Source organism: Bos taurus, chromosome 21, assembly GCF_002263795.3.
Source record: "Bos taurus isolate L1 Dominette 01449 registration number 42190680 breed Hereford chromosome 21, ARS-UCD2.0, whole genome shotgun sequence".
NCBI classification, from domain to species: domain Eukaryota; kingdom Metazoa; phylum Chordata; class Mammalia; order Artiodactyla; family Bovidae; genus Bos; species Bos taurus.
Window position 1 is genome coordinate 42,443,614 of NC_037348.1, and position 18,106 is coordinate 42,461,719.

Genomic DNA, 18,106 nt, shown 5'->3' on the forward strand with positions numbered 1-18,106 from the left:
TTCTTCAGTGACGCATCTGGCTACTTCATAGCAGGGCTGGAGAAGGCAATGGCACCCCACTCCAATATTCTTGCCTGGCAAATCCCATGGACGGAGGAGCCTGGTAGGCTGCAGTCCATGGGGTCGCTAAGAGTCGGAGACGACTGAGCGACTTCCCTTTCACTTTTCACTTTCATGCATTGAAGAAGGAAATGGCAACCCACTCCAGTGTTCTTGCCTGGAGAATCCCAGGGACAGGGGAGCCTGGTTGGCTGCTGTCTATGGGGTCGCACAGAGTTGGACACTACTGAAGCGACTTAGCAGCAGCAGCAGCAACCCTGATGGGCAGCCTTCATCTTTACTGTTGGTAAATTAGTTGATACCTACTCTGCATATGGGTTTGTTTTGTCTCCAAGTAATGCCTCCACCTATATAACCACCAAAGGTCTTTCAGAACACCTGGTATATTGATGTAGTCACCCTTACAATGATATGTGAGACCAAGAGACCCATTTTATAGTACTGGCAGAAGAGAGGTGACAATAGGCACATAACTGCAGGATGTACCATGTACCTTGTCATCCAGAAGCAGCCAGTCTAATATCAATCAGTTCAGTTCAGTCCCTAAGTCATGTTCAACTCTTTGTGACCCCATGGACTGCAGCACACCAAGCTTCCCTGTCCTTCACCATCTCCTGGAGTTCACTCAAACTCATGTCCATTGAATCAGTGATGCCATCCAACCGTCTCATCCTCTAATGTCCCCTTCTCCTCCTGCCTTCAATCTTTCCCAGCATCAGAGTCTTTTCCAATGAGTCGACTCTTTGCACCAGGTGGCCAAAGCATGTCAACAGAGTGGTGGAAGAGGCTACTAAAGACTCAACTAAGTCGTCACCTTGGGGGAAACACCTTGCAGAGTTGGAGCAATCTTCTGTGGGCTTGCACTATATATGTTGGATGGTCAGCCAATGTGGGCTTCCCTGGTGGCTCAGTGGTAAAGAATCCACCTGCCAATGCAGGACACACAGGTTCACTCCCTGGGTCAGGAAGATCCCTTTGAAAAGGAAATGCAACACACTCCAGTATTCTTTCCTGGGAAATGCCATGGACAAAGGAGCCTGGCAGGCTACAGTCCATGGGGTCACAGAGAGTCAGACACGACTGGGTGACCAAAAAACAACAATCAGGCAATATACCATGGTGGCTCAGACAGTAAAGCATCTGCCTGCAATGCAGGAGACCCGGGTTCAATTCCTGGGTCAGGAAGATCCCCTGGAGAAGGAAATGGTAATCCACTCCAGCACTCTTGCCTGGAAAATCCCATGGACAGAGGAGCCTGATAGGCTACAGTCCATGGGGTCACAAAGAGTTGGACACGACTGAGCGACTTCACTTCACTTCACTTCACTTCACTTCATGTTCCCACTAGTTAGAGCACATGGGTCTGGGAAGGAGACATGGCCTGTCTTATCATCAGTTCCAGAAACCTTCTCAGGGAAGGTTTTACATTCCTACAAACAGAATTTTCCAAGTTTAGAGGCCCTGATATTCAGAGGTCCAAAGGTTTCCTTTGAACTTGAATTGTATCCACCTCCTGCTCACTTTGGGCTCCTTATACTGGAGGATCAGCAAGCAAAGAAAGAGGAGCTATGGTGGTTCTGCACAATGTGAGCAGGGAAGAGTACTTCTGAAATCCACAGGATTCACAAAGATGTATATATTTTGTTGCATCCAGGGAAAGTGGGTAATTATAGCAATCACAGCCCAAGGGCAAAGCAGTAAAGACCTCACATCCCTTGGGAGTGTAGATCTTGATTATACTACTAGGCTAGCACTGCACATCAGTGGCAAAGTGCTGGCCAAGGTGATAGAAATCTGAAACAGGAGGTGGAAGAGGGGGAGGGTGAATGTCAATTAAGGCCTTAGAACCAGCTGGCACTACATCTTATTTCATTAACCCTCTTGCTCTGAAATTTTTTTTGGAAACTTCAACTGCCACCACCTTGAGGGAAATTCTGTGACTGATTAGACTTAGACCTCCCCTTCAGGGAAAAAGTAAGCGCACCCTCCTCTTAGGAAAATCGAGATTCTAGAGTAAACCAAGTGAGCCAGATGACAGAGGGAACAGCAGGCTGCTTGGTACAGGGTGGGATGTATCAGCTGCTGCTTATCCACCGCTTGAGATCTTTTCCACTTGTCTCTTGCTCCAGCTGACCAGCAACTTCACAAAGGCACAGCCTGACAGCTCTTTGCCTCACACCCATGCTGTGCACGACTTGCCTGTTACTCTGGGATTTCTTCTATTCCAAGACATTGACGTAGATGTTCACAGCAACCCTCGAAGGTGTACACCTGGGTGTCCAGTGGGGGTTTATTCTATAGAGTGAAACTTGTGACCAGTGGGCTCTGGAAGCAGAGAATACATTCTTCCCCTGTCTTTCCCTACAGGGGCATTGCTGAGACATTGTTTACATGGCTCCATGGAAAATAGTCCTTTGATATCAAACAGTCAGTTGTGCTCAGTGGTAGCCAGCACAATATGCTTCCTTATCTGGTTTCTATCTCCTGCTTCACTTCCTTTGTTCTTCACTCCCGATCCTTGGTGTACCCTTCCTAACAGTACCTGAACCTTTGCCTCGGGCTCTAGAAACCAGGCTAAGAAAGGGTACCTAATGATAGAAAAAGCAGATAAATATACAAAGATGAAATTATTCTCCTTCACAGAGGAAAGGTAAGTCAACATTTCAACCTAATCGTAGATGAACAGTCTGTTGTACCCAGTGTCCTCAGTGGACCTGATATTTGGGTTTGAGTCCTTGGTATCAAGTAGCAAGAGCTATAGGAGGGAAGTTTATAAGCCTTTTTAGATTGCCACAGGAGACTTCCATTGGAGTTTCAGAAATTTTTAGTTTCATGTTTTTATATAGAATTCAAGAACATCAAACATTTATACAGATTTGAGTTGGCCCAGGGTTACTTTGTAAGAAAGTGAAGTTGTTACATCTTTATATCTGATCTGTAGATATATTTTCAGCATCTTGCACTCATCCTCTAAAATCTTCAGTACTTCTGTTTTCTTTTCTGTCTCCTTTATCTCAACATCTTTAGCTACATATTATTTGGAAGTGGACAGTTAAGGTTTGAAGTTAAGTGTTGATAACTAATAGAGTTTAATTTGGTAGTCCTCCAAGAACCCCAGGAGGTTTTTATAGAATAACCCCTAAATTCAGAAGACCATGTTTCTAATGGTAGAACTTCTGGCATCTACAATTGGCTGGTAAAGACAGATTTGAGGTTTTGTTTTAAAAAAATAACATATACAATTTTTATTTTTCAGTATGTCTAGCACTTAATCCTGGAGAAGGAAATGGCAACCCACTCCAGTGTTCTTGCCTGGAGAATCCCAGGGACGGCAGAGCCTGGTGGGCTGCCATCTATTGGGTCGCACAGAGTCAGACACAACTGAAGCGACTTAGCAGCAGCAGTAGCAGCAGCAGCACTTAATCCAAGCTATTTTCTTTCTGTGTCCTTTCAGATAATGATCTTTAACTATTAGAAGAAAGGGCAAGAAAATTTAAAAAGCAAAACAAAACCCTGACTCAGTTTACCATCATAAACTGTTTAATAATTAAGTTGAAAGTTAAAAATTTTTTACATGAGTATGCTTAATATTTTACTATACTTACATTATGAAATATCTACATATCCATCCCTCTATCCAACCCAGTAGCCCAGTTTGTTTTTTGATGCATTTCAAAATAAATTGCAGCCACTTTCCCCCCTAAATACTTCTCTGGCTTGATTTCCTTCTTAAATAGTCTGCATGTCAGGACAAAGCAAAGAATTCAGCAACTGCTGCTTAAATCTCATTCATTGCTTTGGGAATCCAGGCAAAGTGATATACATGGATGGAATGAATTCAGTTTCTCCTCCTATTGTCTCTCTAGCAAGGAGGTGACTAAAGCCATGAATGTTCCATTTCCTGGAAACTGAAGTCCTGACTTGTAAGAAAGAGCCACCTTTGTAGTAAGACAGAACCATCAAACAGTTCTTACATAGCCTCATGCCACAGTAAAACCAGCTCTCAACTGTTTAAAGACTCAAATCATTTTGCAGTGTCTTTGTGTTTATAGGTAAAAGTGTTTGAAGCTATAAATCAGACCTTGAACTAAGTACAAAGTTTGAGTCAGACCAACATAAGTTGTCTGATTGCATTCCTGACCCACACAGATGCCCTCTGTGGATAAAAGAAGTTGCCCCATCTCAGTCCTGTCTAAATTCATCATTTCCCTGACATGGCACCAGCCACTGGGCTGGCGGCTTCTCCACAAAGTGTCCCTTGACAGCTTCAGCCCCAGGGCTCTCCCTTGCCCACCTGGCACGGCTCTACTTACTACCACACAGTCGAGCACTTAACTGTTTAACCATCTTATGTAGAACGATCGGGCCTTCCTTCCTGTGTCTAAGTTCTTGGAAGATAAGAAACCTGTCTTCTGAATCTTCTACATACCTAGGGGGCTTGGCATAGTGCTAGGCACACACCTGAGACTACAGATCTTAAACCTTCACTTGTGTGTGTATGTATGTGTGCATATATGTTTTCTCATTTAAAGCTCATTGTATAATAGACTGCTTGGCCTACTTGCTTTTAAAAACCTGGTTCTGGGTACTTTTAAAGCGTTTCTTTGCGGATATGTGATCGTGGCAGTTAATATCAGCCAGAATACTTTTCAACAAGTCTGCAGGCAGTCGTCATGAGCAGGGACTTAGAGACAGGGTTTTTCTGTGTTGGAGCCAGAATTCAGAAATGCTCTGCTTTTCTTGGTTAAAAGAGACCCAGGGTTTTTCTTTTCAACACCCATTTGCACTGACCTCTTTTTCTGGCTTCTCAGTAAAAGGATTAAGGACTCAGGAAGCACTGGGGGAAAATGGCTTGTTTAGCTGGAGAAGGGACTTAGGCATGTCTAACAGTGTGGAGTGGAAAAGCCACGAAGCTTCCTCTTCGGGCAGCTCTACAAATCCAGGTCCCTGTCCAGCTCTTGGTCATCCCCCAGTGATGTGCATGGCAGTATCTGTTTGTGTGTGTGTGTGGGTGTGGGTGTGTGTGTTTAGTCACTCAGTCATGTGGAATTCTCCAGGCAAGAATACTGGAGTGGGTATATTGCATGAAACTATTCCCTCAGGTCAGCACATCCTGGGAGTTAGCAGGATAGCATAGGGTGCTAAGCACTGGGGCTATTCATTAACCCACACCTAAACGACCATTTATGTTGTCTTCCAGAGGGTTCAGTCTCTTCTGAGAATGTAATCCAACGCAACGTGTTGATCCTTACTGGAACATCTTGTGGGTTTAGCTAAAACATAAATACCCTGATATGCTTAAAAAGTGAAAACAGATTCAAGCAATAGATGAATGTGCCTTTCTTTCTTCCAAATTTCCCCAGAGAAACTGCCTTCTCATTCTGACTTTTATGTGACAGAAAAATCACCTACAAATGCACTGGAAATGTTGAAAATAATTTCACTGAGGCCTTGTAGTAGGTCACAGCAACTGGGTCTTATGGCTTGCTCCTAACCTGAGCTGGATTTAATTCCAGAACCCAGGTGGGCTATAAAGCAACACCCTCTTTTCATTATCCTTTTTTTTTTTTTAACTGTGATTCTACAGTAGTTTCAGCAATAAACAGGCTGAAAGAAATCCTTGGAGGCTTATCATCAAAGTTGGATATAGAAAAAGAGATATCAGGCACCCAGCAAGAAACTGTCTAGACAAGAGTCCCAGAGCTTCTACTTTTGTATTTCTTCCTTCCTCTGTCATTCAACAACATCATTGTCTTCAGTGTTTTTCATAATGGTCTACCCTGGAGTGGTCTGGAAAGCAAAGAGTAGAGAATAGACTTTGCCAGAAGAAACATAACTGCACTGAGGGAGTGGAGGTAGGGCAGTTTTATAGTGATCTTGGCAAAAAAGCACCATGTGAAATTCAGAGGTCACTCAGTTCTGCTCTTCACATCATGCATGTGGTGGCCTTGGATTACCATCAGAGCCTAGAGATTGCAGAGACCCCCTACGCCACCTCAGACACAGCCTGTGAGTTGCCAGATTGGAACCCCTGCAACTTACTGGCTTCCCTGGTAGCTCAGCTGGTAAAGAACCTGCCTGTAATGCAGGAGACCCCGATTCGGTTCCTGGGTAGGGAAGATCTACTCGAGAAGGGATAGGCTACCCTCTCCAGTATTCTTGGACTTCCCTGGTGGCTCAAATGGTAAAGTATCCACCTGCATTGTGGGAGACCTGGGTTTGACCCCTGGGTTGGAAAGATCCCCTGGAGAAGAGAACAGCTGCTTACTCCAGTATTCTGGCCTGAGGAATTCCATGGACTGTATATGACTGTATGCAGTGGCTAGCCCTGCAGGAACCAGGGGGGGTCTGCCTATTTTATAGCTAGATCTTGCTCAGATGAAGGAGGGTGAAGGATTAATAACTCCCGTTCCCCATTAAACCCTAGTTCCCTCACAGGAGGCTGTTATCAAACCCACAGCCTATTTAAGAGAGTTCCCAGAGAGGATTAAAGGAAGTCAGCCTCAGACTGTTAGGAGGGAACATCCTAAAAGATTTCCCCCAGAGGAGGAAACAATATGTGGTGAACAAAGCCAAAAGTACAGCTGGAGGCAGAGATGATAGGGATTAAACCCTGGATTAATACTGACAGTGTTAGATGGAATTGTTCAGTAGATAGTAACAGAAAATCCACTATTAGAATGTCTATTGTTTACTTAAGAAAACCTTGAGTTAAACAGTCCCAGGTTTGTGTCAGCATCTTCAGAACTCAAGGGTTCTGAGTCAAAAGTCTTTGCAATTTTCTTCCCCTCATGATGACAGAATGGTTGCCATAACTCCAGGCATTGTGACCTCACAGAGCCATTTTCAAAGGCAGCTAGCAGAAATGTTCTTTGTGTGTCCTCTCTCTTTCATTAATTATAATCATAACTAACATTTTTGAACATTTGCTAATCTTTCAGGGACTATCCTAAGTACTTTACATGTGTTAACTCCTTTAATTCTACAGCAGATAGGAAAAATCAAAGCACAGAGAGTGCAGTTACCTTTATCAGGGTCACAGAGACAAGATGTTGTAAAGCTGGACTCAAGCTTTTGGCAGTTCAGCTCTAGAGCCCTTACAGTGTTAAACCACCTCTCCATTAGGGAAGAAGAGATTTGCCAGAAGACCCTTGGCAACTTCACCTTATGCTTCATTGTTTAGACCTGGGTCACATGACCACCCTGGCTGCAAAGGAGGCTGGGAATACAAATATCTGCCTATTTCAACCTATAGGAAGATGGAGGCTGTGATGGTCAGTTAAATAGCCAACCAAAAGTATCTGCCATGGTTGTAAAAGAAACAATGGCTCTTGTCATAACTGAAAGGTCCTAGTGCTCTAAGGGTTTAGGTGAAAGTCTCAGGTCACAGGGCTATTTGGCTTACTGGGGAAGAAAAACAAGCTTCTGCTCAAGACCAGCCAGGAATAACAAAAATGCCAGCAGCCTGGTAGTCATATCTTTCAACCAGTCACTAGAGTGTCTGTGCATGAGCAGCTCTTATTAAATTATTCATCCTGATTTAATGGGGAGGAAATCAAATGCAACAGGTGTGGTTCTTCCTGCTTGTTGAATGGCTTTAAAATAAGCTTTCAGATACAGGTTGCCTTGGGGCAAAGCAGCAGGAGGACAAAGCAGCTTATTTTAAGCTAATTACCAAAATGCTACATTAGTACCTAGCAAAGACGGACATTTGTTCCTGTGTCAGTGGTCATAGGATAAAAATATGGAAAGAAAAAGAGAATATTACATAAGCAATTTGCTTACATGTACTTCAAAAAAAGCCTCTTGAATACAGAATACGGTCACATCTCAAGTGTTATTGTACCTGCTTGTAAACTTGAGTAGAATCTCATTTTAATAAGCTTGAAGAGACTTCCGAATTGCTACATTAGATCCAAATCTCATTAAACTTGAAGCCTATTGCTATAATATACTAAATATACTCTATTGTTTCCTGGGCTTAAAATTCACTTGCACAAAGCCAGCATTAGGTATGCATTTTCAAAGATGTTGGGGGGTAGGGAGGAAGAGATAGGCACTAAAGGACATGCTTGCCTTGTGCCAACCCATTAGGGCCAGAGAAGGTAAATGGTGCTACATCTTTCTGCACTAGTGTAACTGAACACAACACAATATCTTAATGAAATGCAACATGTTTTTCAAATCTTAGGTGGTTTTGTTTCATGGTTTTATAAATTATATGGTTGTTTGGTTTTACCCCTATTTTTCTTTCTTTTTTTTTGGTCATGAGCTCATTATATTAGTACTAACAGCTAAAATAGGGTATAAAATGAGCAGGGTTTTGAATTGCCATTATCTACTCAGAAAATTGGAGAGGGCAATGGCACCCCACTCCAGTACTTTTGCCTGAAAATCCCATGGATGGAGGAGCCTGGTGGGCTACAGTCCATGGGGTCACTAAGAGTGGGACAGGACTGAGCAACTTCACTTTCACTTTTCACTTTCATGCATTGGAGAAGGAAATGGCAACCCACTCCAGTGTTCTTGCCTGGAGAATCCCAGAGACGGGGGAGCCTGGTGGGCTGCCGTCTATGGGGTCGCACAGAATCGGACAGGACTGAAACGACTTAGCAGCAGCAGCAGCAGCAGCAGCATTCAGAAAGTAATCAAAGGTTCACTAAAGACAATCTGTAACTGGAAAATGCTGAGCACTCACAAAGCAAACCTACCCAGATCCACTCTTTTTCCTCCCTGGCCCTACAGATAACCATCACCTCCACTATCCCTCATCTCCCTGAGCCTCAGTTTTCTCATCTGCAAAATAGGGAACTGGACTCCATGATTTCTTGGGCTTTGAAGACCTGAGACTCTGAAGTTCTGTGATTCTGTACACCCTAGGTCAATATTTAACAGAGACGCCAAATTCAATAAATATCGTGAAGCCACAACTGACATGCTTTTGTATATGCTGCTAAAAATATTTAACAGAGTGATAAGGGATATAGTCAACCATATTGTAATGATTTTGTATGGTGAGAGATGGTTACTGGACCTGTGGTGGTGATGATTTTGTAATGTATTTGATTGTCAGATCACAATGCTATACACCTGAAACTAACATAATGTTGTATATCAACTATACTTTAATAAAAAGAATATTTAATAATGCAAACAAAACTCTATATGAAAAGGAAATATCTTCATTCAGAAAGCAGATGATTAAGAGGGTAAATATTTCTAAATGCTTTGTTGCACTGGGATTTTTGTTCCCCAATACTATTTCCTGTGTGCACCCTGACAAATAATGTTAAGATGTAAAGCACTCTTAAGGGCATGGAAATAGCCTTGTTCAGTTGGATGTTAAAATGACATTCTACTTACATTATGCTTTATGAATGGAAGGTTAATGGAATTGTGCATGTTTCAGTTTTCACTCTGCAGGTTATTTTATAATAAGGATGAGACTGTCCTACCTTTAATCTGGTGTTTTATTAAATTAAATGCATTGCAAAGAAGGGCCATTTTATTCTGCTGTTCTATCTTATATTCAAAAGCAAGAGGGCCTGCCAAATGCTTCTCTTGTTGATTCTTTTAGGAGTCTCCTATTTCCAGTGAATGTGATATAAGCCCATACTTAGTACATGGAAGAAAAATATTATTAATTTCTTTAAATCTAAGGTCTTTAAACAAAGGCAGGAACTTCCTTTTGGGTTTTTATGATTTGCTATTATCTCACCTAAAAAAATAAAGACTTAAGCATATGAGTGGGTAACTCAAGGGTTCTCAACTAAGGGCTTACCATATCCCTTAACTCAGTAGTTCTTACCCGGGAGGTTATTGGCATTGGTAGAATGATATTCAATATTTGGTTTGCATGACTGACCATGCATTGCAAAGTATTTGGCATTCCTGTCTCCCACCCACTAAACACCAGAAGCATGCTCTGACCATTGTGACAACCATACTTGCTCTATACACATTACCAAATGCCAGCGCCTCTGAAAGAGTCCTCTGCAGAAAGGAGGTCTGGTCATAAGAGATTAGTTTTCAAAAACCCAAAGAGGATCTGTGTCCACATGTGGAGAATGTGACATTTCATCGTTCCAGTCCTCATCTCCAGTGGATGTACCTTGGTGACTTCATTGCTCCCTGGATGATGACACATATTAAGAGGAAAAACCATATACTTTCTCCTAGATCTTGAATAAGCATCAAAGCTTGCAGCATGTAACTTTTTAGAAAACATACATTTGTTTCTTTTTTGTACTTTATGAAATAGACTACATGTGTCCATGGTAAAATAACTCTTGAGAAGTAAAGATCTTGTGTAAGGAGAAACACAACAAGAGAATGAGTGGATTTTATTTCCTTGTTCCAGATTCTTCTGTGGTGCCAGGATTTTGAATTCCAATGAAGTTGAGCATTTTTGGGTGTTGGGTGCTAAATGAGACAGATGCTGTCTTGGGCCCGTGAAAGATGAATCAGACATGTTCTCTGCTTTTGAGGCTCACAGCTGTGCCTGGGAGGCTGACTGCTGGAAAACCAGAGTGTAAAGTAATAAATACCACCATGGAGGTATGTTTACATGCGATGGGAATCAGGGAAACGGGTAGCTGATTTCACCCAGGCATCCGGGAGTGGTGGTGGTGGGAGGAGGCAGAGCTGGCAGATCCAGGGAAGGCTTCAAAGAAAAGGGATCAGATGAGTGGGCCTTAAAGAATAGTACATGGGCCTTTGCCAGGTGGTGATGGGATAGGGAACAGAATTCTAGTAGCAGCATATACATGGTCACAAAGGTGTGAAAAAGAATGGAGAAAATCCAGTGCAGTGAGGCATTAGTGAAAGGGTGCTGGAGCTGATGGTAAAAGATAAGTCAGGGTAGCAGCATTTAGAGGTCCTGATATACCAGGCTAAGAAGTTGGAACTTAATTCATAGATAGAAAGGAAGCAATTTAGATTTTAAGCAGGAAAGTAAAATAATCAGATTTACATAGGGACAGAACTCTGATGGCAGTATAGAAGATGGATAAATGTAGACAGTTTCAACCAGGGATACCAGGTAAGTGAATTAACTGAATACTTCACTTTTAAGCATTCCTTCTTAAGACTTGAGAAACCAAGTTAATTCATAGCAAATTACAGGCAGGCAATAAATTTGAACTAAAGAGCCTCTTGATGAAGGTGAAAGAGGAGAGTGAAAAAGCTGGTTTAATCTGGTCCCATCACTTCATGGCAAGTAGATGGGGGAAAATGAAGACAGTGGCAGATTTTATTTTCTCAGTCTTCAAAATGTCTACAGACAGTGACTGCAGCCCCAAATAAAAGACGTTTGCTTCTTGGAAGAAAAGCTATGACAAACCTAGACAGCATATTGAAAATCAGAGACATCACTTTGTATAGTCTGTATAGTCAAAGCTATGGTTTTTCCATAGTCATGTATGGATGTGAGAGTTGGACCATAAAGAAGGCTGAGTGCCAAAGAACTGATACTTTTGAACTGTGGTGCTGGAGAATACTCTTGAGAGTCCCTTGGACAGCAAGGAGATCAAACCAGTCAATCTTAAAGGAAATCAACCCTGAATATTCATTGGAAGGTCTGATGCTGAAGCTGAAGCTCTAATACTTTGGCCACCTGATGTGAAGAGCCTATTCACTGGAAAAGACCCTGATGCTGGGAAAGATTGAGGGCAGGAGAAGGGGGCAACAGTGGATGAGATGGTTGAATGGCATCATCAACTCAGTGGACAAAAGTTTGAGCAAACCCCGGGAGACAGTGAAGGACATGGAAGCCTGGCGTGCTGCAGTCCGTGGGGTCACAAAGACTCAGACATGACTGAGTGAACAACAACATCTGAGGGGCAGAACTGGGATCTGGATTCAGGTCCTAGGCTCTAGAACTGGCATTCTTTTTTAAGATTTTTTTTTTTTTTTTAAGTGGACCATTTTTAAAGTCTTATAGAGTTTGCTCCAGTATTACTTCTGTTTTATGTTTTGTGTTTTGGCCACAAGGTATGTGGGATCTTAGCTCCCCGACTAAGGATCAAACCCACACCCCCTGCATTGGAAGGTGAAGTCTTAACCACTGAAATACCAGGGAAGTCCCTAGAATTGGCATTCTTGACAATTGTACCTTTGTAGCAGAGACGGTGGGCTGCTTTCCCCAGTTTATACTTCACCACTGCATTTACCAACCTCCTTGTTCTAGGGGGAGCCACGTGACTAGTTCTTGCCAGTGGAATATAAACTTTGGTATTGAGTGTCAGCTGTGGGCAGAGAGCCTTCTCCATACTCTCGTCTTCTGCCAGCTGAATACAGATGATGAGAATGAGGCTCCAGGGAACAACAAAGCCATGGTGTGGAAGAGCCCATGTCCCTAAGGCGTAACATGGAAGAAAACTGCTGAACCAAAACCCTTGTATTGTATCATTACATAAGCAGGAAATAAACTGAGATTTGGGGGGTCTGTCCACAGTGCAATACAGCGGTGCTGCCTCCCTTTCTTGCCTGAGGGTCAAGAGCAGAACAGTAAGCTTAAAGCTTGAACCTTTGGTGTCCTAGTAGGTTACCCAACATTGCTAAAGGATTGTGGTAATGACCTCAGATTGCATGGTTTTCCCACACCAAGAGTGGCTCCCTCTTTTCATTCAGCATAACAGAACAACCAGAAGGTGTTAAAAACACAGAGTATGTTTGTAAACACATTGTTCTCGTGTCTTCTCAAAATCCTTGAAAACTCAGGAAGAGGAAAACAACAGAGCTTTGAGCCTAGTAGCACCTCTCATCTGTGAGAGGCCTCCATTCTAGTCCAACTTACATTTAGACGTCACTCCCTCTTTTACACCCCTGCCTGCCAGATCGCAGCCACCTTTGGTGTGAAACCTGGCACATGTTTAATGGGCTCACAAGAGACGATACAGCTGCTTCCAATAGTAAGCAAAAGAGTAAAACACCTTGGGAAAGGCACGTGAGTGGAAAGGAGAAAAGCTAGCAATGTGGAGAGTTCGCATACATTCCTACCCAGCTGTGAACTATGTCACCGCTTTGGGCGCCTGGGGTCCATCCCAGAGGGACCCTCAAGGGAGACATACAGACTGCACTGCGTTATCTGCCTGGGAGTAGAAAGGGAAAGCACTTACCCAAGAGAGACCATCCCCCATTGGTCAAAGGTTGCCCAGTGGGGTGTTAAGCCCTGAACCCCGCAGGTTGCACATTCCTAGGGGCCAATTCCAACAGGTACTCAACGCTCAGATGTCAAAGAGGCCCCCGTTAGAGAAGAGAGGCTGTGAGGTGGAGCACCAGCGGTGTCTGATACATGCCTCAATGTTAGACAATGCAGGTGGGATTTGAATCCAATACCTTCTAATCCCAGAGAACAATGTCACGGCTCACACACTGGGGAGAGAACAACAGGCTTGGGACTTGGAACTTTTGCTTCTAGTTCTGGAATTGCTACTTCTTTCTACTTGATTTAGGCAAATTCTTTAATACCTGGATCTCAGTTGCCTTACCTCTAAATAGGGATACTGAACTAATTCCTTATTCCCCAAAGTGTGTTCAGTTTTACAATAGTGTTGCAAAATATTGATTAGCAGGTATAGTTGAGAAGAGGGAGTTTTGTGGCTAAGTAATACTGGTAAATGCAGCAGTTATGCAGATTTCTTAACTGAAGAAATAAAAATTATGCAGATTTCTTCACTGAAGGATATCTCAGAGTCTTTTTTTTTTTTTTTCATTTGTTTATTTAGCTGCACTGAGTCCTAGTCGCTACATCAAGTCGCAAGATCTTGTTTATTTGTAGCATATGCAATCTAGTTCCCTGACTGGAAATCAAACCCTGGGCTCCCCTCTTGGGAGCACAGAGTCTTAGCCACTGGGCCAGGAAGCCCCATATCTCAGAGTCTTTATAATATATATTACACAAGCTACTTTATTCAAAAAACATTTCAAAGAACTAATTTGGTTGATACTTATTGAGCACTTACTATTTGCCAGGAATCATGTCAAGATCTTCTCTTACATTGTCTCAGTCATTCATTTCTTCAGAACAATATTTGTCAAGCTTCCTGCTACGTGACCACACTGTTCCTGGCACTGGAGATACCTCTGGGTACAAGATAAAGTCCCTAGTTTTTACCTGGGAATGAGGTAAGGACAGACAAGAAATAGGTAAGCATGAACAAAGAAATTGGCATGCCTCATCTCATTGTATTCTCAATTACTGCGACAAGGACTAGCTTTATCATGCCTATTTTATAAATACTGAGACTAAGGACTAGAGCGGGTAACATTTGAAATCACAGAGGTGGACGTGCTAGAACTAGGACTGTGTGTGCATTAAAGTCTAATTTAAAAGTGTTGTTGGCATCAGGTGAACAGCATTGGGTTCATCAGTATCCTGGGTCCAGCGCATACCTTGTCATCAATCCACACACAGCTCATGCCCATGGCTATTAAGGTGACCACCACTCTGCTCTGTTGTCTTGTCCACCATTCTGAAGGTCAGTGTTCTGCAAAACACCGGTTTGAGAAACAATGCAGATAGTCTAGGAGGAGGACCTCTGGCCATAATGAGACAAGCAGCAGCAAAAGATTTTGCTCATACCCAAGTGGAGATTTGGAACTCAAATGAATGAGAGGTGACAGTTTTGCAAAGTATTGCATAGTGTCTCATTAGTTATGCCTCTCAACAATTCTGAATAAACTATTTTTCTCTTCTTACTGTAACATTTACATTTTTTTCTCTATAAAAAGTAAATGGTGGTGTGGAAGTTTTTGCACCTTTAATAACCTAAGGAGTGACTTGTCAGTGATAAGCTGATTTTTACAGCATATACTTTTCCTTGACACATTCCTTTGAAGAAAATTAAAAATCCAGGACCTGATTTTAATGATCCTTTGGTCTGTGATATTACTCTCAGAAAAAATAATGTAGGGAAAAGAGAATTATATTTTCTGTATATGACCTACTGAAATAATCAGGATTGTTGCATGTTAGTTATAATGAACTATCCTTTGAAGATATAGGCTATTTGTATATAGATAACACTTCCTTAAATGCTTTGCTATTTTTGCCATTGAGAGACCCCTCATAAAGCTCAATCTAGATCTAATCTGACTTTAAAATTCCCAGATGAAAGGAGCTTGAAGGAGTTACAATTTGTAAAATCCCCACAGTTAATGGAAACATCACTCACATACACTATTGTGTTTAAATAATTATGTGACCACATTTGAAAAATGAAAAAAAAAAAAGAAATACTGTTCTTTGTGGAGATTTGCATAAGTAAAGAGTCACAAATAATAACAACAACACAAGATAGTTTGAGGATGATGAGACCTCAGTCATTTGAGGCCTTTAGGACCACATCTCCCATTGAAACTGGAATCTCTAGCCATATAGTTCCCTCTGCTTCTGCTGGTTGGCATGCAGCTGGGCCATGTTCTTCCAGTGTGCATTAGGGAAAAGAACAGGAACTGGAAAATGTATGAGAGTAAATGTAGTGCTATTCACCATAGACCATGTGGTTTTTAAAAAATATATATATCATTTTGCTTAACAGGACTAAGGCAGAGATCACAGAGCTGACACAGTAAAGGTGAGTTAGAATGTGTTAGAGGCTACTCCAGGAGAATGTCCAGCACTCTTATGACTTGCCGCTAACCATAAGCCAAACCTCAAAACCTCGTTCTCTGCTTTTCTATGAGAAAATATGATCCACCGTGTCCAACCTTTTTAGAATAACCAAGGTTTCACAAAATGTGAAGTATAATTATATAATATTTAACTAGATGGTCAAGGGAAGTGCATCCGCTATTCTAAACAGGTCGTGGCGGAAAACTAATTACAGATGACTGCAGAGAGAAAAGGGCAGTGTGTAGATAGTGAGATGGAAAAACACATTACAAAGCAAAGGCCGTCTCACTTGATCTTTGAAATTATTGATTCAGGATTCCTGAGTCTTGGTTAAGAGGAAGTAAATGTTAAAGCTGTAATTCTCATCTTACACAGAGGAGTGTAAGAACTCTCTACAAGAACTCTTTGGATGCTCATGCAAAAGTAGAAAGAAGAGGACAACCCTTGCAAAGGAAATGTTTGCCTGTTTTACTAGAATAAAATCAGAATTAGAACCGTTTTCCAGAATGGCTGAGATAGCAAAGTTCTCTGTTTAAAAGGGGATTTAGTCCAAATAGTCCCCCTGTGCTTTGATCTTTTCTACATCATTGTTCCCAGGCTTAGACCTCCTGTGGGTCAGAAACCTACCTGTGGCCTGACACAGCCTACATTTTTATGAGGATGACACAAACAAAACACTACCTACTTGAGAAGTCCAAAAGAGGTGACTAAAAGGAAATACGCATGATAGGTATGGATGGCTAATTTTTTTACCTTCAATAATTCATCAGACACATACTGAGCAATTTCTATGTCTCTACCAGGTCTTGGAAACACCAGAGTAAATGACATCTTGTTTGTGGAGAGCTTTCTGTTTTTCCTTTTGTGTAATAAAAAGGATAGATAAGTCATAGGAAGCCACGCTGTGGTAGCTAACAGGGGAGATACATGGTCTGGGAGCACAGAGAAGAGGTGTTTAAGAAAATCTTGGAAATCAGTGAAACCTTCTACAAGTTGCCAAACAATAACCATGAAAAGGAGATTTGGAACACTGACTTTCCTTATGCATGATCTTTCCTTTATTCATGATCTCCTCTTGGTATCCAAGCACATAGAAGCTATCATTTTTTTTTATTTTATTGTGATTGATTTACAGTGTTGTGTTTAGTTTCTACTGTACAGCACAGTGACTCCATTATACGTACATATATTCTTTTCCATGATGGTTCATCACAGAATACTGAATACCGTTGTCTGTCTGTACTGTCGTACCTTGTCTATCCATCCTATGGATACTAGTTTATATCTGCTAATCCCAACCTCCCAATCCTGCCCTTCTCTTCCCTGCCCCTGACAACCATGAGTCTGTTCTCTATATTTGTGAGCCTGTTTTTGTTTCATATTTTCACTTACATCGTATTCTAGATTCCACGTATAAGTGATGTGATATGGTATTTGTCTTTTTTCTCTCTGACTTCCTTCACTTAGTATGATAAGTTCTAGGTCCATCCGTGTTGCTGCAAATGGCATTATTTCTTTCTTACGAAATAATGGCATTTTTCATTATTTCATATGGTTGTATATATGTACCACATCTTCTTTATTCATTCATCTATCAAGGGACATTTAGGTTGATTTCATGTCTTGGCTGTTGTAAATAGCGCTGCTTTGAACATAGGGGTGCATTTATCTTTTCAAAGTATAGTTTTGTCTGGGTATATGCCCGGAAGTGGTTTGCTAGATAATATGGTAACTCTATTTCTAGTTTTTTGATGAACTTCCATACTGTTTTCCATAGTGACTGCACCAATTTACATTCCCACCAAGAGTGTAAGAGGGTTCACTTTTCTCCACAGCCTCTCCAGCATTTATTATTTGTAGGCCTTTTAATCATGGCCATTCTGACTGATGTGAGGTAGTATCTCATTGTTTTGATTTGCATTTTTCTATTAGTGATCATGAGCATGTTTTCATGTGCCTCTTGACCATCTGTATGACGTCTTTAGAGAAATATCTGTTTAGGTTTTCTGCCATTTTTTGATTGGGTTGCTTGTTTTTTAATTATTGAATTGTAGGAGCTGTTTGTATATTTTGGAAAATAAGCCCTTGTCGGTTGCATCATTTGCAAATGTTTTCTCCCAGTTCATAGGTTGTCTTTCCATTTTGTTTATAGTTTCTTTTGCTGTGAAAAAGCTTATAAGTTTGATTTGGTCCCATTTATTTTTGCTTTTATTTTATTGCCTTGGGAGATGAAACCCCTTTCAGAAGTCTACTCTATTTGTTTTCCCTGCATACTGTCACCCTATGCTGTGGTGAGTGGAAGAGCTCTGCCTCTGAGGACCTATTCACAGTCTGCTAATAGAATGAATGTTTGTGTCCCCTCAGAATTTATATGTTGAAGCTGTAGCCCATATTGTGATGGTCCTGGGAGGTGGAATCTTCGGAAGGTGA

General features: G+C 41.7%; 1 protein-coding gene across 2 annotated transcripts in view; it reads left to right on the top strand.

The window, feature by feature from the left end:
- The window catches only part of NUBPL (NUBP iron-sulfur cluster assembly factor, mitochondrial), a 446,167-nt gene that overhangs the window by 386,963 nt on the left and 41,098 nt on the right, over positions 1–18,106 (top strand). For both annotated transcript variants that reach the window (XM_024981927.2, XM_059879161.1), the window contains exon 14: positions 10,421–16,406. The gene's annotated coding sequence lies outside the window, so the exon portion shown is untranslated. The remainder of the gene's footprint in view (positions 1–10,420; positions 16,407–18,106) is intronic.